At 40.6% G+C, this 23,774-nt stretch overlaps 1 long non-coding RNA gene across 1 annotated transcript in view; it reads left to right on the forward strand.

Moving 5' to 3' along the window:
- LOC144196852 (uncharacterized) overlaps window positions 1-23,774 on the forward strand; it is a 36,393-nt gene that overhangs the window by 1,315 nt on the left and 11,304 nt on the right. The gene's annotated exons all lie outside the window — the stretch shown is intronic.

Below are 23,774 nucleotides of genomic sequence, written 5' to 3' on the forward strand. Positions count from 1 at the left end.
GAGCAGGGCATGTGGAATCTGATATTTTTGGAAGGAGAAAAAAGTCTAGGATTTATGCGACAATGTCTATTTGTATTTTTCAGCAACAGGTGAAATTGTGGGATGTAAATGGGGCATTGTGACCTTCCCAATGTCTGCCATGATAGTCAATGATTCTCCTCGGTGTCTGAAATCGTAAGGTCTGAGTCAGGCATTAGAGTCCAGTGGCTCAATGTCAATATGCACTGTGAAATGCCTTGGTCAAGCACCTGTGTTACTGTTTATGACCTTTTTAACCATTAATATTTAAACATGGGTTTATTTGGACATTTAAGCAGAAAATAAAACAGTACTAATGCGAATACATCTGTTTGTTCTCAGAAGAATTTCCAAAATTCCTGCAGTTTTTCCAAAGAGCAAGGTATATTAAAAATGTCTGTATCTGGCAGGATGGGGCAACACAATGTCCAATGAATTAAAGCAAGACTTGTAGCATTAATTCAAATTTCTTTAAATTGTAATTATGACATTGATATGTTCTCGTATAGATTGGTTATTTTCCTGCATTTCAATTTGTGTTGTTAGGATTTGGACTGACTACAAACGTGGCCACAGACCAAATTAGACGCATATCTCAAGGCGCCACTAATAAAGTTATGATTACTGCCCATGATAACATGAATATTCACATGACTAGTGCACAGCAAACATGCTGTCTGATAAAGCAGTTTGAGGTCATTGAGAAGAAAAGATGCTTTTTACATGTAATCCAATAAATCACACGCATACAGTACATTGAACTCTGAGACGGCTAGTAAATCCACACACATGTAGTGAGATCAGGTTCCAGTGAGCTCCGGCGATAGCACCAATCCCCCGGAAACGGCAGTGGTATGATATCATTGCCATTTTTTTCAGCTGAAATGTGAAAAACAGATTTGCTCTTTTTATTGGTTGCCTTTGAAATTTGGCACACTTGACCCTCCTCCACTCTCCTCTGTTTTTTACCACTTGCTGTGTTTGACTCCTTGGCGTTGAGTGTGTCTGGTGTTTATGTACTTTGTCACCTAGGCTAAACAGTTAGTTAATTGAGTTAATAAAGCGTTTACACGTTGTCTTGGAAACCGCAAGGTTAACTAGAATGAAGACTTAAAGTGAAGTTTGTCAGTCCAAATTTAGAGGCAACAAGGGAAGAACAAATCAAGTTTTCTTGGCATTCTGGCACGGTTTATACATCCAAGACACTAAACGTGAAAAATGACATCTACGCTTAGGGATGGAAAATGATACTCTGAGGAGATCCGGTTACGTTGGATTTATTTAAAACGGCAATGTTTTTCCTCTCTTGAGCTAGAGGAAGAGCAGGCGGCCAAGTTGAGTAAAAAGGGTGAGACGTGACTGACATGTGGCGAGAAGGCACCGATCCATCTCTTGTCAAATTTGTCACCTCACCACGCTCCGTGTGTCGCGGCCTGGCACTCTCCTGCCGTGGGACGTGGGTGGCCTCCTGACACACGCTACAATGTGTGTCTCACGTCCGTCTGGGCTGAAAGAGCTCCCGAACACGCACCCACATAATGACACTGACACGGAGCCATCAGGCTCGTCACCGAGCCCAGACGGAGTCCCTGGCAAGCACAGCTCGTCTTATATCTGCATCATGCTTTTTCACCACCTCTTAGTCTCCTGAAGCGTGCTTTCCCTCTCTGATCCATCCCTTTTCACCAGCATGAGCATAAACACCTGGCTGAGGATGCCCGAATTGTTTTGTTAAACGTGCTCACTACTGTAAGGCTCCCAGAAGTACAATTGACTTGGAGATATTAAAATATAGTAAGAGTTCCAAGTTGCTTTCAGTACCAGTTGTATTTTTCAGCTGTACTTTTTGGGAGGTAAAACATTCTCGCTGAGTTGGACTACCACTTTTTAATAACTATTCATCGTGACAGAGCATCATATAATATTTGCAAACAAAGCATTTCTTGAGGGATTATACTTGGAACCACTTTGTTATAAAGAAATTGTTTTTATCGTTGCTGTCATTTTAAATAGGGCTTGAATAGTTTTAAGAAGTACAAGCACAAATTTTCAAAGGTAATTACCTTTTTATCTTATTAGTAGTACACTCCTTATCTAGCAGACTTTCCCACATAAGTAGCATCAAGTAGGAAAGAGTTGGGTTGTTTGATGTGGACATCATTGGACTTTTATGTTTTAGCTCTCTTAAAAGTATTCTTAGTACCATTGTTTATTGTTTTTATTTGTTGTCCAGTTGCTGCTTTACATTATGTCATCAGACTGACTGTCAGTCATCAGACTGACTGTCAGTGTTCTTCCTGCTCGCATTTAACTGAAATTCTGTGAATTCATCTGCAAATTTGCAGCGATCATTCATATTCACTGAGGGAGCCCGCGTGTGTTCACATGGCAGATGCCGCTCCATTTGCTGACACCATGCATATTCATTGGATTGCATTCCTGCAGGTGTGTTTGCAGGCAGCGCTTTGCCTGCCATGCACCCACTCGGCATTAATACTCCGAGGAGGAGGCTGTCCGAAGCTTTTGTGACAATGGGTCCCCCTCTGGACCTTCTCTGTGGGTGTGAGTCGGAGGCATTTAAAGGCCATTCGCACCCTGGTGAGACCCCCAAGGAAGCCCCCACATTCTGGGGATGACTACCTGCCCAGGAGCTCCCTCTCATCCCATCTGTCCTGTTAAGAGGCTGAAGGAAAGCTTCTCTTTCTGTCTCCCTTCTCCATGGTGCTCCTGGAAGTACTACAGGTCCGGGCACATGAAAGCCTCTGGCTGATTGCTGACTCAGCTACCCATTAGGCTGACAGTGCAAGCGGGGCAAGGCAGGGGGTTGTGCGTGGGTGTGCGAGGGTGTGTGGAGGAGGCTGGTAGGTTGCCGTTGATTGTATTTGTTGCATCTGTTGGTTTGCGTGGGAGTTAGTCGGTGGGTGATTGAGCATTCATTAGGGGTGATGGATGTGGGCGTGTGTGAGCAGACAGATACATGTGTAGGAGGTGGAGGATGTGTGTGGGGGTGTGTGGAGGAGGAATTCAGTCGGTGGCTGAAGGCGTTGGTGTAGGTCGGTGTTTGCCAACCAAGGGTACAATACAATTATAATGAGTAGGTGGAGACTTTGAAAATGAATTTACAATATGAGAATTTAACATTCTCTGTCACTTCCTAGTCAGGCGAATGATACTTGCCCTACAACTAGTTTTCCATAGGATATACGAACATGTATTTTGTACATAACCATATATTTTTAATGATATTTTTTTCTCTTCTTTTGAGCCTTGCAACTTTTTAGAAAGTTTTTATTGGCTAGCAAGCTTCATGGTTCGTTATTGAAGTTAGGTTGCATTTGATTCATTTTGGTTTGTTCAGAAACTGTAAATACTGGAGAAACCACTGTTGAAGATGGACGTTTGTCATGTCATTAATCATGGAAACTGACTAAAGATTCTTTCAAAAAAAAAATTGGCAACATATCTTTTGCTTATTGGTTGAGAATCAAATCCTTTAGATTTAGTACTTAACACACCAGAGTCTTGATGTGACGATGATACTCCTATATCCAAAACATAATCTATTACACTGACATAACCAACAGTACATTTCCACTTCTGAAGTTGAATCCAAGTGATATGTTGATCCAAGATGATCCGTCCACGAAAAATTAGCGCTCATTTGTTTGTTGTTTCTCCCCACATGGCCTCATTGTTGGATTTAAGATCGCATATTTTCACCCTTTTTCTCTGCACCCAAACTTGCAGAATAAACTCCCCTTTGTACATGGAAATTGAGAAGCGTAACTTCCTCCCCGCCGCACCTCTCTCTGTGGGAGGATGACTGTAGACGTGAACCCTTTTTGGCAAGCAGACATGCCGGCGGCTGCACACACATGTGAGGCCGGCAGTCGTGGCAAAGACCCAACTTACTATAAGCAGCATTTGGTCCACTTCTAACCTCTGTAAGATTTGGCTCGGTTTGGTTGTCTTCTTGCCGCCAGTACCTGTTTTCCCTCATCCTCCCTGTGTGAGCGGAGGAGGCTAGGCAGGGAGAGTCCCACAGCTCCGGCTGCGAAGTCCTCTCTTGTTTATTTGGTCAAGACGAACCAAAATAAGCTCCGGCCAAGCATTTTTCATTCCAATGTTGGTGATAATGTTTGATTGTGGATGCTGTGCTGCAAAGTTCACCAAGCATGACTCATTGGTGGAGAAGGAAATGAAGTGTACATGTGACCAGGTCAATTCATGCTCCCACACCTACTCCTGTTTTACAGTTCTTCACCCTTGCACGGCACTCACTGAATGAGTTCCTTTGTTTAACATAGCAGTGTTCACCTGCCAAAGAGAAATGAAGAGATCCTAAAAACTTTTTCCCTTTTTAATAAAGAACAAAAATAACATCTATTAATACTTGTGTGCATTTGACTATTGAAGGTTCATTTGATATCCATGCATTTTTATAGACATTTGCTAAGATGCTAATGAGTGGCCTAAGACACATGAGCTACCTAAGGCTTGCAAACCTTAAGGCACAATTAGAAGACCCATAAAATGCATAGGGTCACACCAAAGTTTTAGAGTTACCCACCTGCCTGGTTATCTCTTAGGTGATCTATATTGAGGGGCCAAGGGTCCTTTTTATATGCAGAATAACAATATCCCCATCCTGCTTTAGTCCTCACACTACTGCTGCCACCCCTAATTTAAAAGGTCACCAGACTCAAAGGTGAACAGGTGTGCCCTGGGCCCTTGCTCAGCTGCATGAGTGACAATTGCCCGCCCTCGGCCCCTCGGGTCGCCAATCAAACTGCCTTGCCAGGGCCGCCTCCTCTCTCCTCGTCTGTTGTTGGTTATAAAGTTGACAGCTGAGTAGTTGTCTTGCTTATCTTATTGGCCACACCCTTCCCGCCCACTCTCTCCCTGCCGTGGTAGTCATCAGCTTGCTTTTTCTCTGTATTACTGTGCCATAACCTTGTTGCATTCAAGGTCCTACCTGCTATAACCTCTTCTTTTGAATCAATTTGGCCACTGCCAGAGTTCAATTTTTACCTCAACGTCAAGTCCTTACCCTCCTTTTTTGTCAGTCCGTTAGCCAGCACCTCCAACTGTTTGGTGCCCTGTGGCTCGGTCTATATGGCCCACAAAGAGAGGACGTGTCAGTGGAACTTGCAGACAAAGCAGGTGCTATTGCTAGTGTTAAAGGAGGGGCAGCTGTCCATCAGACTGACTCAACCTAAACACTGACCACCACCACCACTACAAATGACCCTCAATTCTCCCCATGTGGAATTCTTTTAGCCATTTAGCAATGTGAAAACAGTTGGTTTGGCAAACTACACAAAATCTATTCTGTGATTGATTTCGTGTAGCGACCACTTTGGAAATTTAAGAACAGAGTGTAAAAATGAAAGTAGTTCATTAAAATTATTCAAGTCCAAGTGAAAGATTCAAAATGATTTTAGGAAATGCAGGTATTTTCCCCAGTCCTATAAGCTCCAAAGAGTTAACATCTATGGGAAAGTCTTAACAATTAACTAAAAAAATACTCATAGCGCCATGATAGTATTTGTTGGCCTCAGCCTCTCTCAACCCGGCTTTCCCTGACTCGTCATTCTGAAGCCTGACAGCCAGTGGGTGACTTTAGACGGGTCACATTGATCTCAGGACAGGAAAGGAGTTGGCTTAACAATAGAGAACATGTGTCTGTTGGAGGACAAGCCTCAACTTGTCCCTTCATCCACCCACCACAGCAAAGCTGTGTTCACAAGCAGACTTATTTTTGTCATTCGGGAGTCATTAGAAATCATTTCTGGTTGAAATAATAATTATTTTCGGATTCGCAAAAGAAGAATACCTTCACTGTGAAACCATGTGAAATTTTAAAAAGTATTACATTTGTTTTGGATTCTCAATAATTACATTTAATTGAGAGGACATTACCTGCAGTTAAGTTCTGAAGCTTTCACAGGACTGAAGAAAAAGTAAATTAATTTTTAAAATGCATACAATTTCTACCCATATTTCCATCAATGTGTTTGTTCAAAACAGGGTTAAAGAAAAAAGGAGTAGAATTTGAATTTCAAATACTCCAAATACTTGTGTACAGACAAGAAAGTAAATATTCTGCTAATGTGCTCTGACAAGTTAATAGCTGTTAATCAACTGCACCTCTCTGCTATGTGGTTGGTTTTTCATTAAATTTCCCCATAGAAATTTCAGGGTTTGTTATAATTTCAAAAACATTAGAGCTCTGCCACTTCATTTTTTCACTTAGGCCACTTTTGATTTGATCCTATTTAATCACATCTGTCAAGCTTCTTTGAGTGAATACAGTAATTTCATTTAATGTCATCCTCCTTTTCTTTCAAAAGGTCACTGTTATTTGATGACATACTTTCTTGCGTCACTCGCGACGCAAAGTGCTGAGGTGGTGTGAAAACAACAGTACCAAGTGTTTGAACATGTACTGTAGTAGGAGGTGGTGATATTGACTGATGAATAAGTAGCTTTTCAGCAGATGCAACAATCTGTTGAAAACCCAAGTCTGCATGCAGGCATAAAACTACTAAAGTATAGCACTGTCTTGGAAAGACCTTATTTTGTATGACTGTGTAAATGTAATTCAACTACGTGTAATTTACACTTATTTTGCTTTGAAAAAAGTATGGGGAAATGCTCCTTTCCTCTGAAGCTTCAGAACTTTAATTCACTAAATGACTGTTTCCCACACTTCTCCATCTGCAACCCCTAATGAGCATAATGTTTGTCTGACACCCTGTTGCATTTAAAGATTAAGGTCCTGTAACATACAAAAAAAACGGATCAATATTCTCCGTTGCTCGGTCACTATCGTCACACACAGGACTGTCTAATTGTTCCAGAAGGGGGTGTGTAATCATCTGGTGGTGCTAGTTTACAGCCTGTCTTTTCTCTGAATGTTGGGTGAGAGTGAATTACTTTATTACAAGTGTTTATGTACTGAACAGGTTTGGCTGCTTTGATTGCTGAGATATGAATAAGAAGCTTGCATTAAAGCATCTATTGTGCATGAGTTTGTAAGCTTTCAGCTAATTCTATCCGTTGGTTGACAAATGTCCAGCATGCAAGTCTAGTATTTCAAGCTTGGCTGTGAGTTATCACTTTGGAATTTACGCATCTCATACATTTCATAAATTTCTCTTCTGTTCTCACGGGTCGTCTGGATCCGTGATTATCAAAGCCGTTGGCGGGTGGCAAGTGCCAAGCTGACTCCTCCCGTCAGCACTCGGGCGATTAACTCGTGATATTGTCCATTTCCTCTCTTCTATTAAAAAACACAGAGCGGCTCGCTTTTTACCTGCAGGAAAAATGTTCACCTGAACTCCCCGTCCCTGGTTTGTGTCAAAAGCGCTTTGATGTGAGCCACGTTAGGTCAAGCCGCTGCATCTTTAACGTGACCTAGTAGACCAGAGTAAATAGCTTCCCCTGTCTGAGGTGCCTCTGTAGGGGAAAAAAAATACAACAGGCTCGCTTGTTGTTGGTCTGTGTGAAGGCATTCCCACCTGTGACTCAGGCTGTGAAATGGGTGGTGGTTTGTGTGAAATATCAGTGGCAGAAAGGATACAGCTGTAGCTCTAATTCTAAATGTGTTAAACTGACTTACATCCTTTCTGCCTTCTATGTAGGTGTATGCAAATCCATGTTTTGCCCATAATGGATTTATTTAGAAATGTATTCATATCATTTTTATTTTTTATTTTTAATGAATGCATATGCCAACATCCGTGGAAAAATCTCCCCAATTCAAAACATTATACAAGAATTAAGTTGTGAAAAAAGTCAAATTGGTAATTCATTTAAAAAGCTGTATTCTCTAAGCATATTGTTTTTTATCTTTGCTGAACAGCACCAAAGTAGATTTTCTGATTGATTACACAGTCTGTGGAAAGGATGGCACGGCATGTCAAGAATATTAATTCAGTCAGTTTTGTATTGTGCTTTCAATAAACCTCAAAATACACTTGACGATGAATTTATTCTGAAAATTAAGAATTTCAAGTTCATGTGATGCTGCATTCCAAAAAAGATAAAACCATTGACCTTTTTTCACTGTCATCAATAGAATTGCGCAGGATTATAATCTTACCACTTCACGCCTTGTTCTAATGTGAATAAAGATATATGCCTTAAAGTTCCTTTTAACTTTTAATTGACTCTCCAGTGGTAATTGTATAGCTCCATAGCACCTCAGCAGATGAGGCAGATCCCACAAAAGAACAGTTCCTTTGATTTAAAACCCATCATGAGAGTTTACAGCTATACCCCAGCTGACACCCTTGAGCATTCCGTGGAAATGGAGTAGAGTGGAGGGCACAATAGTATCTCTGTGGTGTCTTACTTGATAATACCAGCTGGACTATCTTGGATTCATCCATATCCCTTTACCAGCGATCAGAATAGCCTGGATTTGATGGCTTGTAATTAATTACTAATTTACAGAGTCCATAACTTTTTATTCAACTCTGGTGTAAACTGTATTCTACAACCTACTGCCAGTTAAGTATATCATCAAATAGTAGGGTTTTTTTTTCTTTTAGGTAAGTAGAAAACGGTACAGGGCCAATTAGAGAAAATAATGGCAAGATGGACAAGCCAGCCTGGGTGATTAAATCCTCGAATAAAACCCAGGCAATTAAGACTTGCGCATTCACTGCTCTTAATTGGTGATTTCTCTTTGGTGTAAAATCGTCTGATGTCTATAGTTCAATTATTTAAAATATTATGATTCTTGGCTTGGTTAGTGAACTGCTCCATTGTGGCTGTGAAACTGATTACCACAAGCTCAGCAACGGGTTTTTGCAGTCACATGAGCAGCTTGTGTAGAATGCTGATCTCCCAAGGAGAGGTTAAGAAGAGGAGTCAGCAGCTCCCTGGGCAACAGAATCGCTCTTTGCCACCATGTCATCCATTCTGCGACCTAATCGAGTTATCATATCAACAAATCTCCCATCAGGGGCGCTGCAGCTGACAGTCTGAGAAAGACATCCACAGGGGACAACAAATTTTCAGCAGCAGGGCATTGCTAAGTGAAGAGCTAAGGCACCTGTAAAGGTCTCCTCTTCTGCCCACGGACAAGGCTCTCCTGCTGGGCATCACATTGATCTCTGGCCCCTGGTCAACCAGAGAGCACAAGACCGGGCAAGCAGGAGCCATAGTTAATGTTCACAATAGGCTAGGCACACAATAGAGGCACTATATCACCAGGACTGTCAATAAATTTAAAAGCAACCCACAAACAATTAGCTCAAAGGGCAACCTAGTTTCATGGCCATAGGCATCCACTTTTCAGAGGAAAGAGACAAACTGTCCACCCACACGCCAATGGCAGCTGGGGATTGTACCAAGAGAATATGATGACAGAACTCCTTAGTTATCCACATGACCTCCAAGCGTGTCCTGCCAAAATGAACCACATGCTAGGCATACTAGGCTTCTAGTCATGAGATTGTTTATGACTTCTTTTTTTTCCACCCTGCAGGAAACGTCAGCCTATTGTTTGTCGTTATGGAATTATGTTGTTTCGTTGTCCTACGGTTGAACCTTTTAACAATATTAAGAAGCTGCATTGAGTCAATAACATTACCAAATTATTACCCTGAAAAAAATTTCACAATCTTTATTTATTTTTATTTTTTTTAAACAACTCCTTTATTCTAAGTCATCTTTTTCTCAAAATTGTGTTGTGGGCCAATAGCTGAAATCACCTTTTCATTTTATTAGTTCTCAAAAAACTTTTCTAAGTGATTGCTTCCTTTGTATAAGTATCAAGAAAGCTAGAGTGGTTCTGAAAAGTCCCAGTGAATATGAAAATCTCTTGGTTATCCCTTTGTCCAATTTGTTTACCTTTACTTACAAAAAGCTATTTTGAAACTAGTTTCCAGATGAAAGAAAACTTTATAACTACTCAGTCAGATTTCAGGGCAGCCTCTTTGCATTCTCTTCATCTGGCACCTCCATAAATCATACGTCTGGCTAACACTACGCAGCTTGATCCATTGGCCATGAGCCAAGCCAGTGTCCGAACAAGGCCCTGACCCATGAACCTTGGCCAGAGCCTTTGGGCCAATGGGGCAAGACCATCAGAACTACAACCCCAGCAGCTAGGGCTACCTGCTGCTCCAGCATAAAGCAATTGGACACAGCCATCAGAATGATGGAGTATAAGGAATTATCCACGGTGACCATTCCAATAGCAGTTGACCACTACATCTGACTTTATTTCAGCCCTTCAACAATGAATAGATGTATAAAATATTGTAGAAGAAATATTCAAGAATTTTCTTAGGTATTGGGACAAAAAACTTGTTTGACCAAAAATATGTTCTTAATACCAGAGATCCAAGTGTATCGTTAGCAACTTTCTCAACTGATATAAAATCTGACAGTAGTAAAACGGTACATATCATTGTTTGCATTGCAAAAAAAAAAAATCTCATTCCTCTGGTTTGTCATGAAATGGCATACATGCTAAAACTGACATTGGACAATTTACAAGAGAAAAGTGAAGTATGTTTACTGCACGTTTTAGAAGAGGCTTGACATTTATTTCAGTTACTGCAGTAGAAAAAGAGATTCAAGTTAAAAGTGCATCATTTACTTTGGTAGCATTGCAATTCATCACACACTGTAATTTACATCAAATGATTTGCTCAGGCACCCCGCAACCTTCATGAGAAAGATTCTTTTTTTCCCACCAACGTTCTGGCTTATCAATCACATTGTCATTGCTTTTACTAGCTAAGCTAAAAGTTTAGGCTTTGTTGATGACACAAGGTTCACACTGGTAGTATAATTCCTAACATTAACCCAAACCAAGAAAAACTCTGCGGGATGCAAACCCCATGAAGCCTAACCTGCTGTCTATCTATCAAGAAGGAGGTGTGCCAGTCATTCCCTGATTGGTTCTGTGTAAACTGAGGGCTTGTCTGGTCCCCACATCATCTAAAACACACACCTGAGAGACCCCCTCCATAGCTACACAATCGGCATTGACTATGCCCTGCCGAGTTAAACTCTCCGTGCAAACAAATGCACTTAACTGACAGGCAGCTTAAGCAAATGGCTTGTTTGGGGAGAGGGTCGAGTCTGTTGGGGTTTTTAAGATGGCTGGGTGAATTTCTGCTTGCCGCATTTGCATCACAGAAACATGTGAAAAAGCACCAGCTGGACATAACCCACCTGAATTGACCAGTGATAAATGGTTTGGAATGAACACTGTTTTTATTACTCATGTAACATGGATAAGTGAGTCCTGGTCTAAAGCCTACAGATATGATATATACTATAAGTTTGCTGAATTTCAGTTTCATCCCTGCTAACATCTGAATTGTGGAAACAGTCGATGCTAAAGAAATAAAAAAAGTGTAATTTTCACCTTTTTTATTGCGCTATTTTTGTTTGCACAGTAAATTTGTATGAATTTACATGCAACTCTGCGAACCGTTGAGATCAGCAGGGGACATTTGTTGTATTTACCAAAACAAATGACCCAAAGCAATAACGTATTTGACTTTTCATAATTAATTACAGCCTTCATTTACATTACCCAGTGCTGGCTATATCGGTAAACTTCAATGTTTGCTCCTCAGTGAGTGTTTGTGTATATAATGTTTAGGTGCATTCTCTATTCTTAGCCATGATAATGTAGCTTGGAGAAAACACATGATCTCAAAGGGGTTTACTGGGTGTTGTTCATGAAAAATGTAGTGATCACATTTTAAAATTATTTTATGAATATTAAATGAATGTCCCTCTGACCTTAAGTGTGTGCAATCTAATCAATCCTTCAGCTTTGCCACACAAATTATCCTTTGTGCTATTTGTTGAAAGGTCCAGAGTTGTCTTCAAAGCATTTTCAATATGGGCCAGTAGATCCCATTACTCATCTCTAGAGAAGTTTAGTTTGGGGGTCTTGACACTATGAAAGGGATTGTGGACATTATGCCTTCTAAAGTCTCCTAGCTCCCAAACTAAATGAACATAGAGGGTAGGTGGGCGTGATATCGTCTTCTTAATAGGCGAAACTGGACAGACAATCTGACGGCAGCATCTGCCTGCTTTGTCAACTTCGAGGAACTTAATGGAGGAGCAAATCATCAAATGCGCAACGGGACCAGATGTGGACAGAGATGGATGGTTGGGAGGTCACAGGCTGGAACTGGCCAGCGGTTGTGGTTTCTTATCTCTGACCCTTACTGGACAATTGATTTGTTGTGGGCCGTTAGTCACCACATCCCTCACGGTCAAAAGCATTGCCAGCCCACATGTATATGGGCTATTTAATGGAGGGAGGTGAATGTCAATATTCCTGGTAATTTCCAGTATATTAGTGATACAAATTTAATACTTTTGGATCATTTGAATTTAGATATTTTGAAGGATTTTTTTCTCTCTATTACTCCATTCGTTTCCAGGATTCACTTGCTTGAGACAATCTTCACAAGTGGTGCTCGTGGTAATAGTAGTAGTAATAATAGTAGTAGTAGTAGTAGTAGTAGTAGTAGTAGTAGTAGTAGTAGCAGCACGGGAAATGTTTTGCACTCTGGGATCTAATTCAGTACTTATGTATTTGGCTTTCAAAAAACTGTTCTGCTGTTCCTGAGCTCCATTTAAATTCTAGCAGGTGGCTGAGTAAACCACCAATTAGCCAACTTCATGGTTTGGTCAAACTAAGCCCATAGGAGCATTATCTCTGTTCGCATGAACTGAAATGAAAATGTCAGCAGGGATTCTTTTTCAGGTTGATTTGTTGTATTATTTGAATGTAGTTGTTTGGGATGGTAATAGCATTCAAATCCAACTTAGTCTTAAGGATCTTTTCATGGAATGTCAATAAAAAGATTGGATCATGCCTAGCTGACAAATTGCTTCACCGCATGGTTATTCAGACAGTTGGGAGTCCTATTGGAGCGCTACAACAGTTGGTACAAGAATGATTTGGAGAAGGACTGTTTGACTTTAACCCCATCCCCATTTTCTTTTAGTTATCGTCATGAACTCCGGTCTTTGGTCCATGGCCATCTGTTCAAGAATTTTTGCTGTCTCACCTTTTAATCTTGGTTTTAGATTTGCTTCCTTTGCTTATTTGAGAGCCTTTGAGTTTCTGGATGAGAGTGAAATTAATTGTGTGCTAAGCCGAGTGGAATTAATAGCTTCTCCTGAAACCTGTTGCCAATGCTGGCTTAGTCCTTGCCGATCCCCCTGATCCTGCTTGTTACAGGAGCTTGGCCATTGTAGACGGTGAGATGATTGTGTGGTTTCAGCCTCTTGTCTCTGGTTCTTTTGTTTTGAAGGGAGCCTAGGGATCTCCCCTTTTGTCTGTGCCCATGTTCCTTTCAGGCAGTATCACAGCTGGCCCCTGTAATTCACTAAATACATTGGATGACCCTACCCCCCAGGAAGCTACTGTAAACAGCCCCACCCAGATCCAAATACTGCAGAACATATTAGAGCAGTGGTCCCCAATCTATTCCAGAAATGGCCACAGTTTTCGTTCCAACCTGTGAGAGAAAACCTTTCCATCAATCTGGTATCTTAGAAGTGCAATCAGTGGACTGCAGTCAAGTGCTACTTTTTTCAGCAGAAACCTCATTGCTTAAACTGTTTGTGTTGGATCGGTTGGAACAAAAACCTGCACCAATAGCTCACTCGAACTTTTAACAACAATTCTGTTGGCGTTTCTCAAAGTACAAGATAATTCCTGGGAAAGTCCTGCATGTGTTGTCTAGCCATCTGCCAACCCTAAAGACGGCAAGGCATTGAGAGCCACAAATGACACTAGTATACCGTCCAACAATTACCCTAAACAGCTTGATAATGGTTTTACGGTGTCTAGAATGAGGGCCTGCAAAATAAAACTACAGGATCCCCACAAAAAACGTACATGGCTGTAAATATGTATTAACCAGAAAATAGGCCTTGTGTGGGATCATTTAAGAGAGACAAAGACAGGCCTTCAAACAAAGAACCAAGATGTGTTAAGAAAGAGGGAATTCTACTTAGCTAATGAGTTGCTCCATAGAAATGTAAAGGGTTAAGGTTTTAGGAGGAGCGGTGGCCCCACTGGTCAAGCCTGATAGAGTCTAAAGTACGGAGGTGCAGGCCACTTTGGTGATGAACTTTTGTGGCTCTGTTAATTTGCTTCTCCTTTGTTATTGCTTTTATGCATCCGTTCGCAGAAAAAAATAAACCACAGAATTACAACCCTCTAGTTCAGAATGCTCATTATCCACATATAAAATAAAACCTAAGCGGTAGACTAAAAGTCAATTGAGCTCTGGGTCCTTCAACGTCAAGGACGATGTCACAGAATGGCTACTCAAGCTACTAAGAATGGTAAGCCATGAAAGAGGAATTGATGAAGGAACCCTTAGCCAACATTAGGTTATTGACTTTGAAACATACAGCTTGGCAATGGTCCTTTTTAAGCTTCCGGTTCAATGTTTTGCAGAAAGTAAGTCTTGTTGGCCCAAATTAAAAATAAAGACATGTTAAGTAAAAATACTTGTAAAATAGTTCAGCATTGTTGTTTTTAAAAATGTTTTGGGGTTTGTGCTGCAAAAATTTAAGATTCATTCTGAGAACTGTACATTGGTGTTGAAGACAACTTAAAGCCCAAATGAGAAAACATAGTGGAACTGTTGACTGATCCTTTAATTATCCTATCTAAATGGATGAATTAAGGGGATATCAGTGTTTTTGTTCTGAGAAGATGGGGACTTGGAGATTATACGATCGATTGAAATGTAAAATAGCTTTTTTCATTACCCATAACCTCCCCACGAACCTTGACTGAAACAATGCACAAAGTTTCAAAGCCCGAGAGGCTGGCTCATCTTGGAGGGCCAAAGCTGGAAAATAAAATGGAATCGTCAAAGGTATAAGATTTGTAAATGGACAACTGTGGCAAATTTTGCAACTTTGCCCTATATATATGTACATATATAAACATTCGATCTTTTGTACCAGGTGGTTGTGAGGTGCTGGAGAATATGCTAGCTATTGACTGAAATGAGGTGGGAACTTGAAATATTACTCAAAACTAATTAAAGAAAAAACTCTTATTTTTCTAGCTTTCTGGAAATCCAGCCCACACAAAAAAGTAGTACCAATTATTCTAATTTGAAAGACTTAGGGCTGAGCACAATGTACTAGATTAGATATTTGCATGTTAATGTATATATAGATAGAATCCGTTAAACTCCTACCTTTTAAAAGAGTATTCAGTGTCCCTTTTCATGGAGGTCTTTTGACTGCTGTAAATGCGAAAGGAACAGTTTCAGGACACACCTAATCTCGACACCCTTCGTTCCACAGACTTCTTTCTGTGTTCATGCTTGGGGCTGCCCCCTTAATTCCAATCTTTATTGACACACTGATTAAATGTCACAGACTCCAGCCTGCCCTCATCCCACTTGAGGATGACCCCGATCCCTCATTCAATCTGCTACACTGGCAATGCTAGTGCGATGGGCAGCTGTGGGACCTGACCATGTTCTGCCTCATCCTCTCAGTAAACAAATCGCTTTCTTCGCCACTCAATGTCTCTCTCAATAAGAACCAGAGCTCTTTTGTCTGAGATGAGTTTAGATAGAGAACAAACACTATCTTATATGGATGGAGGTTGGAATGTTAAAGAGGATTGTTTGATCTTGATGAGCTGTGTGCCATTTCTGCTTCAAACATTGACTATGGTCTCAATTCTACAAGTTTATTTGTTGTACATTGATATGAAAACATATGCTGGAGTATATGAATCCATATGGAGTAGAGACTTGGGCACATGTCAAATTTCTGGCATTTATGTTATTCAACATTTGTCCATAATAGCTAAAAAAAAATCTTACAGTTGGATCTGATTCAGATGAGTCAAATCTAGACATGTGATGTGCAACTAGTGCCTTATCAGAATGATTGAGCCTTAGAAAATTGGGTTTTACAGTTTCAAATCAGATCCGTGACTCATGTAGGTCCTTTTTGTCTTTAGTGCACCCACATTTAAATATGCATATGTTATATTCTATTTATTCTCTCCATGTTTTGTTGCATAAGGTGACAAACATTACAAGATAGTATAAGAGGCTGAGGTTTATGTTAAAAAAGATGATCACTCAAGTCCTGTGACTTTCCACTTGACGTTCCACTTGGTTTAGTTTATTAAAGGTTCAAACCAATACGTTCTGGTTATGCGGATTTTTGCTTTGAGACAGGGCTTTGAGGGTTAATAGAAACAAAGGCTAAAGTCCTGAAAAATGGAACACTCCTACGACCAGACCATCAAGAATTGTAACTAGAATGGTCCATTTTCAGCATAGAGTGAGGATTGTAACTTGATTACTGTACTTTTACCTGTTCATGTTATTCCTTATTGTCTATCTCTCCATTTTCTTTGTGTGGCCCTTAACGTTTGGCCATTATAAGAGGTTGTGGCAGTGGCTTACATGATGGCAGGAGCACCGTTGGTTTGTGATTGGATGAATTTTAAGTTGTAAGGAACTTTGAGATGAAACCATATTAATTACAGATTTCACAGCAAAGGCTATTTTTCTGGATCTAATGTGGGTCTACATGTTTTTTGGGGGGTATATAGCGTCATTTATATCTTGAATTTTGTAGGAAATTATAAAAGTCCACATTAAAGCACTTCATGATACAGGATGGTGCATTGTTTTTATGACAGGTAGCCTAATAAAAGTATAAAGCACTGTATGCTCTTAACTATGTTCTATTTCTGTGTTTGCCCATAGCGGGGAAGTAAAATTGATCTAGAGCTGATGTGGTTATGGTTTGTCATAAAGCAGATAAGTATGCCTCTAAGGTGCGGTCAATCCATACCACTGACGCGTAATGACTGTTTAATATCTGTATTTGCTCTTGTTCTAGTGTCCGATTACAGGGCACATCTCCAGTTCACAATGTGTTTAACATCTGCCAGTTTTATAGCAAACCCCCCATTCAAACCTCCTGTTATTCCCGGGGTCCACATTATTCAGTCAAGATCGTGCGATGGCAATACTTTGGGTGTGTGCATATTGCCAAGTTGGAGGGAAGTGTGCCATCTATCAGCTTGCCTTGCCCTTTCTGTCTCCTTATGATGATATCACTGGAGCCAGACGAGCAGAATACACAGACGCGCACAAATCTTGGCGACTTGCCTCAGGGTATGCAGGTGACTCACCGTGGCCCTTTTGCAGTGTGTCATCCGGGGAGTCTGCCGGTGAGTGGCGTCAGTGGGTGCATTTACGAGGGCAAGATAAGTGTTGCTGAAATGGACCGTGATCTAGCCACTGACCCCCTGTAGTGCGTCTCTCTTATGAACTCATCTCTTACTCAACTAATAGCCAAACCTACTGTAGATTTAGCCGTGACCTCATCACCTCACACTCACACTCGCACTGCAACTTTATGGAAGTCACCATTTGCATCACTCCTCTGGGGATAAGTGGATGTGTACATAACGTCTTTAGTCATTTCTCACCTCATCCTTGTGGGATCTGGCACAGACACAGTCTAGCGAGTACTTTCACACAGGTAGCACAAAATTTGTTTTTGTCTGCATGGAAAATATTTTTGCTTTTGAAATTTGTTGCTTTAATTCGGAAGGTAAATAAGCTCACATGAGTAGTTTATCAAAAGACAATGTTGTGCACTGAATACTCTATTTGCACAGGTTTGATTATCAACTAAAAATGTTGTGTTGCTTTTTTTTTAGCTAAACAAGAATAATTGTGATGGTTTGCGTGCACAAAATTTCTTTGACACCACTGTATGTGGTGTATTGCGGTCAATTCCATGGGGAAGGGTTAGTGTGCAAGAAATGTTAGTGATTTGAAACGCGGCACCCAGAATTGAGGCATGAGCATTATGATTCAACATTATGCTTTTTACGCTATAGCCACCAATGCTGATAGTATTTTATCAACTCAGTACAGAACTTGAACAAGAGCAATAGAAGCAAATTGTATTTGTACCCCACTGATCGATGCAGCTCTTATTTTTTTCTTTTGTGCCTATGTTACTGTATTTATATTTTGTACTAAAGAGGCAACCTATCCTATCGCACATGGGTATTAACATTTTAATGGTCAACTTATCAAAAAGTAAACATAGATGTAGACAACATTTAGTTGTCTAACTTCTGCAAAGTTGTTGATCTTTCATTGCAGTTTTTAGGAATCTTGGATTGCCCGAAGCCCAGACCAGAGGGCATTTTTAATGGGCCCGCCTGACAGAGATGTGGGATTCAGAATTAACATCGGAGCTTCAAGTGATAAGTGTTGTTTGAAGCAATGGAATGACAGTGACGTTAGATTTAATTGCAGCACACAGAAGTGCTTTTATGGCACCATATCATCACGACGTGAGAATAAAGCGGTCGGTTAGAGTCAAAGCTCTGTTTTATCGTCCCGTGTGGGTGAACCTGCCCGCCTGCTGTTGGATGATGTTTATAGTCCTTATCAGGCTCCACAGCAGCCATGCGTATACACGCATACACACGCACGCGCACACACACTCGTCTAAACATACAATCTTTTGCCCTCTTGATTGCTTCAGTGGGAGAAACTGCACACAAACCAAACAAACGTGCACAGACACACTCATGCTTAAGCACAGTTCCTGTGGCCTTGCTGTGTTTTCCCACACTGATAGCGATCTGGAGTATGCCATAAAATGCCGTCTTGGATCACAGGCCACAACAGAGGCACTCCTCTTGTCTCTCAGCCCACTTAGATCGCTCACGGCGTGCACGTCTGATAAGATGGCCATGGTGTGCTTTTTTAACCCTCGCAAGCACCTCCTTCTTTCTCATCCAGTCACATTTCCCCCTTTAAATAATGTTATGTTTCTTATGATTGACCATGAGACTTCAATACATTTTCCAAAATCATACCTATTGCACTCTGGTAATTTAATGTAGCTAAGAAAAAATAAATTGTATAAAATTGGACCTCACCAGCCTTCAATCTCATATCTCCTTGACCTCACTATCATATACGCTTTGAGAACTTCACCTGCCACTCCCACATAGAAATGTTGAAATATCCTAGCTATTTATATGATGTCATGATTTAATGCCCAATTAAAAGGAAACAGGGGAACCAGAGAGAGTTCAAACTGTACTCTACCGAATATTTACTGGTGTTTGGGCATGTCCTGTCTTTTGCTAACTGCAAATCATCTGACCTCTCCTGAACCTTATAGCGCTATAAAGCAAAGCCTTTTTGACAGGACCATTACCACTGCTTTAATGGAGCTCCTAAGGTGCAACGTTTATATAGATGATTGTTTGAAGAAGTGTCACGTATGAAGGAATCAGTCCTCGCAAAGAAAAAAGGAATTAGTCATGATTTGTTTGTTTTTTTCTGCACACTGACCCCTACATCCTTACAAACTGTGTTCATTGCTACTCTCCATTTATTTCTGTACATTGTGGATCAACTGAAGGGGAAATAATTGAAGGAAAATGAAGATGAGGAAATTAGCAAAACTATATAGTAGTAGTAAATAGCACGTTTAACATTTGCATTGATTTAAGGCTCCTCGCACACTGGAGTGTGTTATTTCAGCAGTGCCGAGGGCTTTCTTACAAAGCAATGTTGCATCACAGCGGAGACAGCAGTGTCAAGCCTAATGATTATAGTAATAAAGAGAAGGGTCATAGGTTTGTAAGGAAATCAGCAGTTTGCTATGGGAGTACAAGTGAGGGTGAGGCTCAGGTCTGGCAGCCTGACAAGTATGAAAACAACATCTTTCAACAAGAATGGCATATTGATGTAGAAAAGTTAGTATGTATATTGTCATGTCTTACAGGTTGTACTATTTCTGAAAAATTCACTAAGATTTGGGGTATGAACTGAAGATATTAGAGAAGATACAGATGCTGTAGAGCAGGAGTTTGAAACGGAGCTATTTTGGGGCAGACAACAAGGGGTGAAAACATCTCACGTTAAGATGGAATCTTGGCATAGGTCAGTTTTGTTTTGGACTCTGTGGACATCTGTGAGGAGAAACAGCAGACCTAGTTGTCCTCCTGCTAGAAGACAGATGGAAAGAGCTCCCTATGTCATCACTACAAATGTGAGACGGAGAATAAAATTGAACGTGCCTCGGCAGACATGTTTTATGACGTGGGTAGGCCGACAGACGCGTGGCAGGTGTACATGTATTTTTAGATCTATTTTTTTGTAGTTTGGGGAGGTGACTAATTTGCTTGACAAAACTTACTGAGAGAAAAAAATACAACATATTTAACATACAGCATATTCAAACATCCATTCCTAAATTGAGCCCACAATTAAGCTTATATCATGACGATCTAGGTGCTTGACAGGCAAAAATTGCATTGTGTGCATTGTCATGTGCTGTTAGTTTTAAGAAAATGCAGTTGTTTTACGATGGATTGATTTTGTCTTGATCTGTCCACCTGGAAACGGCAGAACCGTCTCGTCTAAATCGAGTAGACAGCCTCTACACAGAGACGATGTCAGTGTTTGTGGCGGAAAGAAGGAATGGGCCGCCTCCATGTCTATTAAGGCTGTTTTTGACATGCGCTTTGAGTGTGAGTGAGTGCGTGTGTTGTGGAGAGTCAAATGTTGGCATAGAAACTGTCTACAGGAAACAGCAGTTCAGGCGGCACTCCGCTGGCAGACGCTGTCTGCTTGCTTCCTGTGTGCTGTGAGGCAAGTAGGCAGGCAGGTTGGCACACGCACAAAAACGCAGACACATACAAATACACACACTCACACACACACACACACAACCGGCACTGGAAACACACTCGCGCAAGGCTGGACGCTTGCCTGGAGAGCGCTCAAATGGAATGACAGAGCGAGGGAGGAGGGAGTTCAGCAGAGAGCAGCACTTTCCCACAGTTGAGGGATTTGACACATGGCTCTCACACATTCCTTAGTCCTGCGGCCGACCAAGCGGAGGCTCTCAGGGAAAGGAAGGAGGGGGTGAGAGAAAGAGAGACAGTAGGACGAGAAAGGGTTCACCCTTGGCACTTGAAAACATTATGGATAGATTGTGCATCTGTTTTTGGATGTTTAACATCAATTTTAATTGAAGTCAGAAGGAATCAGACACAACTATGAGTGGACAGGTGAAGATGTTAAAAGAGCTTTTGCTTTTCAAGGAATTTAAAGCTTTTGACACAGTGATGAAGCATCGGGGGCAGGTGGCAGTTCAGTATGTTGGAGACTGACACGGTCATAGGGGTTTAAGAAGCATTTTACCTTTTTAAGTTGAGGTTTTAAGGTTTTATAAAGGATTGTTTAAAAAAAATCAAATCATCTTATTTCAATCATTGTAAAGTGTGATTTTTATCTGATATGTCCCACAAAAACGAAGAATTCCGAACTGGATCTTGTGATTCTGATCACTGTCTGACTCTTTGATGCATGACCTGTGAGTCTTGTCTTATTTCTCTTCACCATCAATCCTTCCTTAAATAAATGGTCTTGCTTGGCAGCATTTTAAAAGGAACTTGAGGTCAAGTTCTCCTTGACAGATAGGCATGTATCCTGGTCCTAGACCACCCATGCACACTTATGATTGAGTGTTTGCATGTTGGTCCATGTGTGTCTTAATGGACAGGGAAAAGTCTTGCCAAGCTGGTATAAAAAATAAGCAGACCCGATACACACACACACACCCAACAAAAAACACAAATATAGTTTTGGTGGAAAGAATCGATAAGATGGTGGCAGAGGACCGCTCTGTTATTCCGTCCAACATGCCTGTGACACCTTGACACTGAAACTTCCTGCTAATTAAGAGTCAGCAGTCACTTCCTTGTCAGCACATCCTCACACGTGTATTTGTGTCAGTGGACATCCGTGTGGGTGTGGGTGAGATGGCCTAAGAGGTCAGTCGGACTGGTGAGCCAGGTCAGTCGAAAGAGGAAGGGATGGGTGGGAATGAACATGGTGTTTGTGTGTGATGCTATGGTAGTCATAGGTGTGGTTTATCGGCCTCTAGCCTCTTATCTTCTGCCAATTGTTTTTCTCCTTTAATGGAGGCCCCAGGAAGGCAGCTGCAGAAGTGCTTAGTGTGTTCATAGAGACAATTTATTGAATGAAAGCTTTGTACAGTATATGGAAACAGTTCAGAAAAGGTGCATAGTAATAAAATTGACAGACGCATTTATCAGAAACATTTGTAACCAATGTGGCCTCAGAATACTATATAAAGTTTGGTGCTAACATCATGCTATATTTACTCCATTGCATTTGTTTAAAAAAACTTTTCAGGATCAATTCAACTTGTCCATATAGTTTTAATTCTAAATATTTTCTAGAAAACGCATACAAAATGAGCCACAACTGCCCGGCTCCCTCTATGGTTAACTCAGAGCCTGGGGCAACAATAAGTTTGCAAGTAATTAATGTGATTTATCAGCTCTGACAACAATAATTACAAATGCATCTATGCATATACACTAGTTTATACATTCTGCCTCATGTATGAATAGCAGAACAGTAGCTATTTTAATTCAGCATTTAATTAATCAAAATTAGAAGCCCTAGGACAATGGATAATTGATAATGGTTAATTCTATTAAATTAATCATTCAATGCCAGCCATTCAATTTAAATGTATTTGATTAATATAGCTGTTAATGGCAATGAACAAGTTAACTTGAGTGCATTTTTTTCTTTTTAGTACATTGTCGGATGTTTTTCGAGGCAGACAAAACAGTCTTGTGTTTCCAGATGACTTGGCACTAGTGCAAAAAAAATCTGTCCCACTTTCTCCATGAACAGATAGCCATGCCATACCACACAGAAACACACACAAGTCCTAGTTTGATGACGCGCATGGCGGGTGCTTTGATGTTTCCTCAAGACGTTTTGTTCAGCATAGCAGACGCCGAGCACTACAAAAGCGTTGGCTGAGCTTGTGTGTGAAGGCATCGGATTAGAGGCTTTCTAACGAAACTTTTTTTTGATGTGAGGGCCCCAATTACCGTATGGGGGCCTTGAGGGGGGTTGGGCTTTGCAGTGGGTACAGAGCTTTCGTGTTTGTGATACTCAGACTTCATCTAGTGCGAAGGCTCTGATGACCTCACTAATCATCCCTAGACTCTTTATTTTTGTACTTTCATATCCTAGTTGAATTTAGGAACCGTTAAAGTAATGTAGCATAGGAAACAATGGACAAAATAAGCACAAGAAAACAAGCTGGTGGCGCTCATATAAAAAAAAGACATACATAAATTGCACTTGAATATAAGTTGCAGGCCCAGGAAAAGTATGAAAAAGTTTGACTTATAGTATGGAAAATAAAGCACATCGATTTGTAAGGCAGAAAAAAATCAACTAAATTTTACATAGTCGCTTTGGGCTGCATACATAAACAGAAATGTCTCTGCAACAATTCGAGCAATATATTAAGGTTTTTTCACTTGCTTTATGATGTATTAAGCAATCTTGAAGCAGATTTAGACCCTAATATTCACGTGAAAACCAACAAAGTTGGCACCATATTGTGTGAGAAACCAAATAAAAACATTTGCTTAAAGAAGAAAAAATGAAATTTATTGTGAGGACCAGCCTTCTACATTATCAATTCACCCTTTTGATAAGTTTCCATAATCACTTTATTCACAATATCAGAAAGAGGTTCTACCCTGTACATTGCAAAACAAAAAAAACCTCCAATTCTTAATCTTAATTTAGCCAACTTCATTTTATTGTCTACTTAAGTGGGTGTCTGAAATAGTTGAAAAGAGCATT

Source organism: Stigmatopora nigra, chromosome 5, assembly GCF_051989575.1.
Source record: "Stigmatopora nigra isolate UIUO_SnigA chromosome 5, RoL_Snig_1.1, whole genome shotgun sequence".
Taxonomy (NCBI): domain Eukaryota; kingdom Metazoa; phylum Chordata; class Actinopteri; order Syngnathiformes; family Syngnathidae; genus Stigmatopora; species Stigmatopora nigra.